This window comes from Gavialis gangeticus, unplaced genomic scaffold (assembly GCF_001723915.1).
Source record: "Gavialis gangeticus isolate Ggan-Ray unplaced genomic scaffold, GavGan_comp1, whole genome shotgun sequence".
Classification (NCBI taxonomy): Eukaryota; Metazoa; Chordata; order Crocodylia; family Gavialidae; genus Gavialis; species Gavialis gangeticus.
The window spans coordinates 10,352,542-10,363,124 of record NW_017729002.1 but is presented as its reverse complement, the minus strand read 5'-3'; the positions used below and the strand labels follow the sequence as shown (position 1 = coordinate 10,363,124).

Genomic DNA, 10,583 nt, shown 5'->3' with positions numbered 1-10,583 from the left:
GTCAAGGTTAGGGTTTTGTCCACTGTGAGGTGTCCAATCTGATTTTTTTGGGGGGGTTTTGGCATTGATCTTTTCCTGAATGTTGTCAGAGAATGAGTTGTTGTTGGGAGTGGGTTCAGTTTGGTCGTGGAAATATTGCTTGAGGCGGAGGCATCAGAAGAATTCTCCTAGTTCTCCACACTGAAGTATTTTATTAGGGTATTTTTCTGGACAGAAATGTAGGCCTTTAGAAAGGACAGATTTTTCAGTTTTGGTAAGCGTGTGTGTGTGTGGAGAGAGTGATAATATTTGTGGGTTGGTTGCTGCTTTCAGTTTTATCAAGTCTGAGGTTGGAATGTTGTAAGCTGTTGGTGTTGTTCCTCTGATGGTGAAGCACTTACTAACTCAAAGCACTTACTCTGCAGTTGTTAGGATCAAGCTCTTAGACTACTGTATTTTGCTTCTTAGGTTGTAAATAGACCTTGCATTTTTCCCAGGAGAAAGTCTTTTATCCTAGGATCCTACAGACATACAGGTCCACTGTTTTGCTTCAAGTGCCTCTGAAGTACACAGGATGAAATGCACTTGTTTCTGGGTCATGGCCATGTGGGTCTGTAAGGTTATTGCAGGACTAGCTGGGCAGCCTTCTTGTTCTTGCTGGCAGAGGAGCAATAATGCAGTATGTGATACTGCCTGTATAGGACTGTTGTGTCTGTTCTGATTCAGGTCAAACCCTGGGACAGTCTAGCCTGCATCAAGCGAGACATCTATTTACAGACTTAAAGAGTACAGTAGGAGGGGGCAGATGGTTTTTCAGACGCGTGAAGGACCTGGATGGTTTAGCTATAATAAAAACTTCAGAGAAGTCCTCATGATTTTTTTTTCATGCCTTGTCATGTCCTAGTTCTAGCCACCAGAGTAAGCCCATTGTGAAGACTCAGGATGTCTAGCTGATCTTCTGAGAGCATCAGAGCTCTTTTGTCTGGATCTGGATGGACCCTCTCATTCTTTTGAGGTTCCTTCACAGCTGAGAGGCATACTAGGTCTCAGCAATACTACACATTAGGTTTGAACAGACCTTTTGTAAGTTAGGTAGATTCCTCTTCATTCAAATATATATTCTCCAAACTCCTATTTATAACTCTTTTTTTCCTCTCGCTCTGCAAAAGAGCATCTGACTGTCCCCTGACAATTATGCCTGTAGCTCTGTCTTCAAAAGAAATACAAAAAATATCTCAAGTGGGCACAGCTCTCCCTTGATGTGTGCAGTTCTTTTTGCAAAGATAAGAAAACCGCAGTCTGACATTGCTATGGACCAAGTCAGATTTTTTTCTCAGAATATTTTTTAAACTGCAGTTGCTTTGAAATCTTGTATTTTATTTCTGTCTCTTCCTTCATACCTGATACACCCACCACATCTCCAGTTTGACAGCATCACACAAAGCTACTCTCCTCCAGAAATTTATACTGCATAGCAAGCAAGGGGCAGGAGTTAAAGAAGCATTCATTTAATACGTTTCATGGCTAGAATATAAGAGGGAGCTGTGTAGCACATTCAAATACATTCAGTACTCGCATAAGAAAGACACTTCCAAGGTGTGAGGAGGATTGGGAGAACTATGGACAAATAATCAATGAAGAATTTGTTTGTTTAAAAAACAAACAAACAAACACCTTGCTCATGAGATGCATTTCTGACCATTATAATACACGGCTTAATGCCAGGAGGGAGAAACAGTATATCCTTGCTTTGAAATCGCTGTGTGACACAGAGGAAATAGCAAACATACAATAAAGAATTCTAACAACAGTATGTTGTTACCTTTGCAGTAAAAACAATGCTTTTCATAGTGTTTCCCATTACAGATGAAGACAGACTCTGTCCGAGGGAATCCACAATCCTGAGATGAGAACAGAAGAATATATGACTGTCCTAGGAAGAGTTAGGAGATAGGAAAGATTATGAAAATGGCAGTATCATGCTTCACTTGGGAAGTTAAGTCTTGAGTGTAAATCAGCAGAGAATGCATGCCAAATTTAACATTAAAATACAACATTTCACTACTGTTGGGATGTTTGGTTGTTTTATACTACAGCTAGTAGGTACTTGGATGATTTAGGAAAAGTAAATATGTAAATGGTCATCATATCTAAAAGCAGGGTTTGGACACCTTATCAAGTGGGGGCTGGGTGCTTGTGACCAAGCCACCACCACAGGCAGCCGACCCCCCACCCCACCACTGATCTCCTGCTATTCCAGTCTCCTCCCTGCTCTACACACTCTCCACTTATCAAATACCTCCAAATGCTATGGTGAGTACCAATGGGAAATAGAAAATTCATCAGTGAGAGCACAGAGCTGGGAGTCTTCAAGTGGTTCCTTCAGTACAGCCCCAGTAAATTGCCTCCCTCCCCCAACATACACACACATGTAATTACTCTTAACCAGACTTTCATGGTCCAGGTACAGGCTTTTCAGCCAACCCCTGACTAAAACCATTTGTTCTTTGTGGCTCTGACAATGATGATGATTACCATGATGATGCATTTAAAATTTTAGGCATATATCTGCTATGTAGCCAGAAAGTGTCAGGATAAAGCCTCCAGTCTGGCAAAGCATTTAATCTCATGAGCAACTTTTAATCAAGAATTAGTCTTGTAGGAGTCACATGGTTAAATAATATGCTGAATGGGGGCCAAAATCATTGTGCATAAAAATATAACAAGATGGAATGACAGAAAGGAATGAAACTTAAGTCACTGTTCCACAGCAAATATTTGATCAAACAGATCTGTCAAAATATACCAAATCCCTGGAAATTCTTAATCTTGAAGGGCATTGCTTAGACGTGGGACTACAGAAGTAGAGATGAGAGTTGTACTTGTTCCACTCTTGCCAGCTTTTGGCACAGAAAGTTCTGGGCATTGGAAGCCTGCAAAAAGAATTGGCATCCAAACTATTCAAATGTCTAATAATTGCAATAATAATTAGTACTTTACAATTAAGTTACTTACTAGTTCCATTAATAATTACACTTTGCAGCTACCTTTCAGCTGAGGAACTCTTACATTCTGAGAGTTTCTCTGATAATGATCATGCTACTATCTTTTCAGCTGCAAATCATCCATAATTTCTTGTGGATACTACCAATAGAAAGTTTATGGTAGTAATTCAGATTTCTAAATTAATGCATTGTGATAAAAAGCAATCAGAGAATGAGAATAAGAATAAAAACCAGGGTTTGGTGATATTTACTACTCACTCCTTACCAGGTGCTTTGGCACCTGGTCATCTGAAAGCAGTTGCTAGTCAAGAACTACACACATAGCTGTATCTACAGTGAGTTTTCTGGTCATTATGGAGGATGAGAATATTAATTTCATAGTGTAGGCTGCCAACACACTGGGTGCAGACAGAAGTAACAATTTTTGCCTGATCTGGTCCTTGAACGCACTCTACAACCATGAGCAAACGTAAGAGCAAGGCTGCCAAGTGCTTAAGAAGGGTTTAATCCTGCAAAAATCTGAACCCTCATTTTGTGAGGGTTCAGATGAAGATGTTCCAAAACAGAGTATCTTCTGTAACTTGTGTCTGCCTGCCTCCGAGCCTCCAAGCTGTTTTCAGAAAAGGAGAAGAGAAAGGGATCAGAGGGTGTTTGGTCTGGGGTTTTTTCATCCCCCACTGGTGGGTGTGGTGGGGGTGGAGGAAGGCTCCAATTCCCTCACCCCACCCTCCAGTGGTATCTGGGAAACCCCTAGAATGAGCTCCCTCTGCTCCCATACCATTTTGAAAGCAGGGACAGGCTGGGAATGAGGAGAAATTATTGCTAGGGGAAACTGGCTATAGACTTTGTGACACAGTGACAGCTCTCCAACCAGTCACAGTGCTGGTCTCCCACTGCCTCCGGGCATACCGCCCATCTATCTTTCCTGCCATGCCTTGCTGTTAAGTAATTACAATCTTAATTAGGTGGGAGGCTGCCCATTCTGGGCCCTGGTGTCTAGGGCCTTGAGTACACATTCCTATGTCCCCTTGTGTCCCATGCCTGCAGATGTTTCTAACAACTGTGTAAAGCTCCAGCCTGAGGCTGGGCCCAAATCATTAGAGTATTAGGCCTCTCCCAACTTACCCTGTTACGGGGCACACTCATACCACCTCCCTCTCACACGCCACATTCTCTCACACAGTCTCTCTCTTACTGCCCTTGCTGGGCTTCATTTGTACCTCCCCTCCTTTCCCCTGGGGCCACACTCATCCTACCCTATCCCAACGGATCCTCAGGCTTGATTTCCTTCACTCCCTGGCCAGCAAGTTTGTGGCTTTTTGGGCATCTCCCACTACCCTCATCTGAACGAGTGCTGGGCAGTTCTCAAAATACTGTGCAGACTCTGCCTTAGCCTCATAGCTGGGTAACTCCCCCTAGCTGCTCTCCATACAGGGCTGCTGACTTGCCCCCTAATTTCTCCATGACTTCTCCTCTGCCACCCTCCAATCGGCCTCAGGCTCCCAAAGGCTTACCTTGACCAAATTCAGTCCCCCAAGTTAACAGGAGCTCAATTCATGCCCCCCTAACTCACAGAGCCTCAACTGTTCAATTACTTGGGTACAGCCCTTCAGGTGCCTTTCTGCACCTTTACCTCTCCTGAGGCACATACTCCTCCCCACTTCTCTGGGGCCTAGGGCCGAACATGCCAACAGGCTCAGGTGCCCTTTGTCAGCATGCCTGACCCGCAACTCTCCTTCTCTCCCCAGGATCTTACACTCTAAAAGGCTCAGGTGCCACCCCTAGGTGTGCCTGGCTCCCATCTCCCTCTTACCAGGGTCTTGCACCCCAAACAGGCTCAGGTGCCCCATATGGGCATACTTGGCCCCACTACCTACTTTGGGCCTTACACCCCATCAGGCTTAGGTTTCCCACATAGACATACCTGGCCCTAACTCCCTCTGATGTTACTAGCAGATGTTGCGGGCAGGGGTTATTAAGGCACACCGACCTGCCTTTCACTGGGATGGCCCTTGAACCTAGCATTTGCTGGTCCTGCCCCACCACAGGCAGGATCATCAGGCCTCCCTATCCTGGCAGAGTGCAGTTTTCGGTCACGCCCAGGACCAGGAGCCTCCAAGCCACCCCATAGCTCCTGCCCTTACCTCCATGTTATCTCCAGAGCAGCAGCAGGATATTCCTTCCTCAGTGCCAGGCAGCAACTGCTGTCTCCAGCCCTACTGACCTGATTCTTAACATGGCCACTCACCAGGACTGGGTTTCACCTGCCTGCTGTCTGGCTTAGTTCTTAAAGTGGCAGAGCACCATGAGTGCTCTGACACCTACCTTCCCCATTAAAATGGTTCCTGGGGAGGGCTCTCCCTGCTGCTAGTCCCACAAGCTCCCACAGAGCTTGCAACATCCCTAAGTGGTAAGCACCCCACTGGTGCTCCAGCACACACCTTCCCCCTTAAAAATGAGTCCCTGGAGTTTCACCTGGCTGCATTCCCTGCAGGCCCTTCTCCAGCCTCCTGTACCCCACTCTATGTGGCGAGTACCCTTCCAGTGCTCCACCATAGCTTGCATCCAGCAGCTAGATTCCACTCCCCTCTGGAACCAACAATGAACTTCAGTTTGGTCCGGGGGATTGTTCTAACTCAGAATGCTTCCTGCAAAGTGTTTTACATTACAGCAGAGAGCCGAACTCCTGTCCGTGCCCACTGTCAGCATGTTGATTAGAAATAAAAACAAAATAAACTCTAACTTGTTTTGAAAGAACTTTCGTAGGACTGAATGAATTTTTCCTGCATGCAAATGCTAGCATTCTCAGAACATATTTAGATTAATATGTTTATATAATAAATATACACATCTTAGATGTGTTTTATTCTCCAAGATTAATAATGTATAATATGTTTTACTTTCTTGCTAATGTCATAAATAATTGCATGTATACGAATAATTATTTATGCTACATATGTATGCATTGAGAAACATTAAAAGTTGCTTAATGTGTACCATAGCAAGAACTTGCTAGTATTGGAAAGAATTGTTTCACACCATTGTTTTGGTCATTCACCTTCATTTGAGAAGAAGAAGAAACAATGCAGTTATACTTTAATACTGCATCATATAAATAGATATAGATAGCTCTGCATACATTATTAATATGGGTTTATTGTCTACTTTATTGGCTTCACTCATGCGCTTCTCTTGGGAAGCCATGGAAAATGGAAAGATTGTACAAATGCCCATGTTAACTAGGGCCACTATATACAAAACAAATGAAATTGTAAAAACACAAATATTCACTTGAGTTTCTTCTTACAATTCACATAACATAATAATAAATAGTCCATGAAGGCAACCCCACTAGCTATTATTATTTGCATTATTTTGTACATTTTGTATCCAAGGCACTTGTTCTGGTATTAAGAATTTTGATTAAAATTTCAAACCTATGTTTTGTTGCAAGTGATCACAATTTTTATTTAGAAGAAAAAAGAGATTAATATACTAACTGTCACTCTAGAGGTAGCATTAACTGTGAAGCCAAAGGGAAAGGGACAAAGTCCTACTTTTTTTGAAGGGTTTCTATTCAGTCTTAAATGTCTTTCAGTTTGACCCTACCTTCAGCTACTGTCATGGCTCATATTATACACAAAAAAAGGAAACGCTGGGCATGTGGGATCATTTTCCAAAGTAAATGTGTGTCATCCTAAGGTTAATCACTGACAAATTGTCTTATGAAAGTTTGGTACCTGAGAAAATCTGAAATTAATATAGCTCAAAGTTTCAATCAACTCCTTTCTGAGAACTTAGGACATTGTGAAGAATAAAACAGACCTTAAGTTATGCTAGAGGCTGTAGATATCAGAGACAGGTTCTCCTGGGGAAAAAAAATGGATCGATGTTCAGCCTTGTGACAATATCTTTGGAGTCTTTAGCTAATAATATCATTCTGAAGACCACAGAATATTATGTGACTGTTGAAGATAAAATACTGAGATTTGAAGCTGAATGGTTGGAGAGTCATCTGAAGTGGGACAAAATGGAAATAGACTTTAAATATATATTGTATGTGGATATGAAATACAAAGATTTTTACAAGAATGTTTTGTTGGACTAGTCAAGCCAAGTCTGGCAATCAAAGGAGTAGAATCTATATGAGAGAGAAGCAAGACACTTCTGCAAATCATACTGTAGAGGCCAAATTATGCAAACTACAGAGAAGCAGCAAGTGTACCCAAAATGTAGTTAAAACTATAAGATTGATTTTTCATAGAATAGCCAAGGGGCACACTGTTCAAAAGGGACTTAGTATCACTTAAATACTTTTGAAAATTTTACTTTTTTCTTTTTCTTTTTTTTTTTGGACTACTGCTTCTAGAGGCAGGTGTCTCTTGACTTCTGCAGGCTTCATAACCAGGCTATTTTCTTATCAGAAAAGTAGCCCTTAGCCATCATGAAGTAAGAAGCCTTCCCAATCCAAATGAAATTCCCAAACTACCACTAGAAACCTTAGGGTGTCCCTGGAGTTGGCCTTTAAGCACCAGCAGCAATCATAGCAGCCTACCTTAATCCTGTCATACTTTGGAAGGACAGGGTATTTCCTTCCTCAGAAATTTGCATTCTGGATTTGGAAAGGCAACAGCCCTCCCCTGGCAACTATATAAAGCAGCTCTCTGCAATGAAACAAAAGTGAAGAAGAGCTTTATAAAGTCCCCAAGAGTCTCACACCTTATGCTCTGCAGCAGCTCTCCTAATTCCTTCATACTTGCCCCCGTCAACATTGATAAGTCTCTCTCATCTGACACACATTTTTATTGTCCTTGACTGTTATCCATTTACACAAAGGTTAAATCTCCCCCTCTAAGTCTAGCTGTACCTCATGGTAATATACCACTTAGAAAACAATTCTTCCATTGAACAGAATGAGGGCATAAGTGTTTTGGCTCAGCTGCTGATTTTTTTCAGACGGTAGGTCATTAAGCTGGTACAGCTTAAAAACCCTCTCACACTTTGACAGGTCCTAGGGGAGAACTTAGGAATTGTCATTGTAATGATGAAATTACAAAAGGAGTAGCTGTATGCCTCTACTTGTTACAGAGGGAAAAGAGCACAGTGCAAGCCTGGTGTATTTAGACTAATGCTGAGAATTTTTTTTCAAGCTATCCAAATTAGCACCTGAAAGCATCATTTTATTTTATTTTGGGAGCGTTGGGTTAATTTGGTGGATTTTTTAGTGTTTTGAAACACCACAGAGGGGAGCCTTTTAAGAGCATGTCCTTAAAGCGGTCATTTTCTAAATCACCAACCATGTGATCGCTGTTATAGACTGGTCTGGACCATCAGATTGGGTGTGGGAGGAAAAATGCAGCTCTTTTACTGTCCCAGCTAGATGTGTGCCTGAAATGTAACCTCACTGAACTACATTAACTCCATTGGGATTTGCATTCAAACTATTAAGGGAGAACTATTGGTAGATCTGTTCCTGCCAAAGAGGCTAGTAGGTCTACTGAAGCATGATACCAGTTTTACTCTCATATCCACTCTGTGCGGCATAGCTTTCTCTCTCCCTCTACTAGCAAAACCATGTACTAGTTTATGAGTCTACCTCAGCCTTTAAGCCAAGGTACTACAATAGATGCTTTTGCAATAGACGCTTAAGGTTTTAAGTCCTGGATTCAACTTTTATTGTAAAGAGTTCTGTGTTAGATAATTAAAAATGTATCCATAGGTCTTAATTATTCTCCCAACAGTGCAGTCCCATTGAGCGTATGTTGGTTGCTTGTCATAAAACAGTTTGCCTTATAAAGAGGTGAAGAGGAGAATGTTTCTTTCTTGTCATTGTTTCTTTAAGTTGTTCTTTTCCAATTATCTTACAAACTTCAGTTCGAATGCTTTGGCATTTGGAGTACTCCCATTTACCCTGCAACAGGCCAGGTGGCTCTATTCATAGTAACTCTCATTCCTTTTCAGTTACCAAAGACTCATCTACTTAGATTTTTTTCTACCTGCAGGAAACAGGATCTTCAGAGGTTTTTCTGAATCTCTTTGTAATATTAGAGAACACATACAGAAAAACCCTTAGGGTTATATTCTACTCTTGGTATCGTTCACTTTAGTTTTGAAAAATTTCATAAAACTTTCATTAGTGAAGACCGGCTCATTCCCATAAAAGTTTTTAAATCATCTCTGTCTAATCAGAGGTTTAGCATAGCTCCTCCATGAGGTTTGGTTGGGGGAGGGGAGTGGAGGGGGCAGGTGGGATTCTTTTTGCTTTCCTACTCATTCTTGAGTAAAGATCCCAGCCGTCAAAATATGCCTTTAGTTTTATAACCTGCACCTCTGTGTTCCTCTCCTTTTAATCAAAAGGCAAAAAATATTTTGATTAAAAGCTGTTAATTTATTCTGGTATATTTAGGCATTTACACACATGCAGGGAGGCTGCTCCGACATGCTGTAAATTTATCATGTCAAAGCAAATTCTATTAATTGAGCCTGCTGTAGTGCAGAAATTAACATGTTCCAGCAGCCTCCAGTGTCATGTGTATCTGCGTCCCCGCACTGAAAAATGGTAGTGGGGTGCTTTGAACTAAAGCTTGTTGAATGTGTTTTATTTCAAAACACCCTGCCTCCATTTTATTCAGTGTGGGGACACTGATACATGTGACAATCGGGCACTTCCAATTAGCATGGCTCACTAATTGAAGCGCCCCTGCCCTTCCCCACTTCCTGGAACATGTCCATAAACACCCTTTGATTTCCTCCACATGCGCAAGGACTGTTAATTGTATCAGCACAGGCTCAAATGAGACCAACACAGATAGCATAACCCTTCCCACAACTGGATCACGGAAGATGTAGTGTACACATACCTTAAGATCCCTGGAGAGAACCCCATCTTCTAAGTTAAGTTGTTGCATTTCATTTATTAATTCACCTTATCTCCATATCTGTAGCATTCAACTACTCACTGAAACAACAATACCAATTGCAAAATTGGCCTGCCTGGGTTTAGATACAAATTGGTCTCTGTACCATTAAGAGCTTGGAATCATGCACTCTCTGATGCAACAATTCAGCTACTCCTAGCCCCATTGGATCATGGGAGTTTAGAACTTATATCTGTGATCAGTCTAAAACTGAACTGTGCAGCTGCTCTCATAGTAACTTTGGTTAAAAATATGGGATTTTAGAGTAAAGACTGTTACGGTTGGCAAAAACTGGGGGGGAAAGCAGTGGGTGTTTGTCACAGGGCACTAACGTGCCCACTCCTAGAAGAGCAGAAACTGCCTGGGGAGAGAGCCCACAGAGAAAGACAGAAGCCCAGGTGCAGGTTACCAGGGCAACAAGCTAGAGATCAAATTAGCCTGAACAGCTGACCAGAAGGGGCAGGACCCTGGGCCCATATAAACCCAGACTGGCACTAGGGAGTTTAGTTCCCTGCTAGCAACCAGAGGCGAAGGAACCTCTGGGGAGGAAGTGCCCAGTGATACTGCAGCTGCCTGATATGTGGCACCTAGGACTAATGGGGCTCCATGAGCTCTACAGGTACCCTTGCCTATTAGACACTTAGTGCTGGGGATGAAGTTCGATGCTTTTAAAGGGGTAGAG

General features: G+C 42.2%; 1 long non-coding RNA gene across 1 annotated transcript; it reads left to right on the top strand.

Annotated features, from left to right (window-relative positions):
* The first annotated feature begins 6 nt into the window (after positions 1-6).
* LOC109290893 lies at positions 7-9,795 on the top strand. Its single transcript, XR_002095706.1, has 3 exons — positions 7-218; positions 2,080-2,082; positions 9,783-9,795. It is a non-coding gene; the product is annotated as an uncharacterized LOC109290893 (long non-coding RNA).
* Positions 9,796-10,583: the final 788 nt, after the last annotated feature.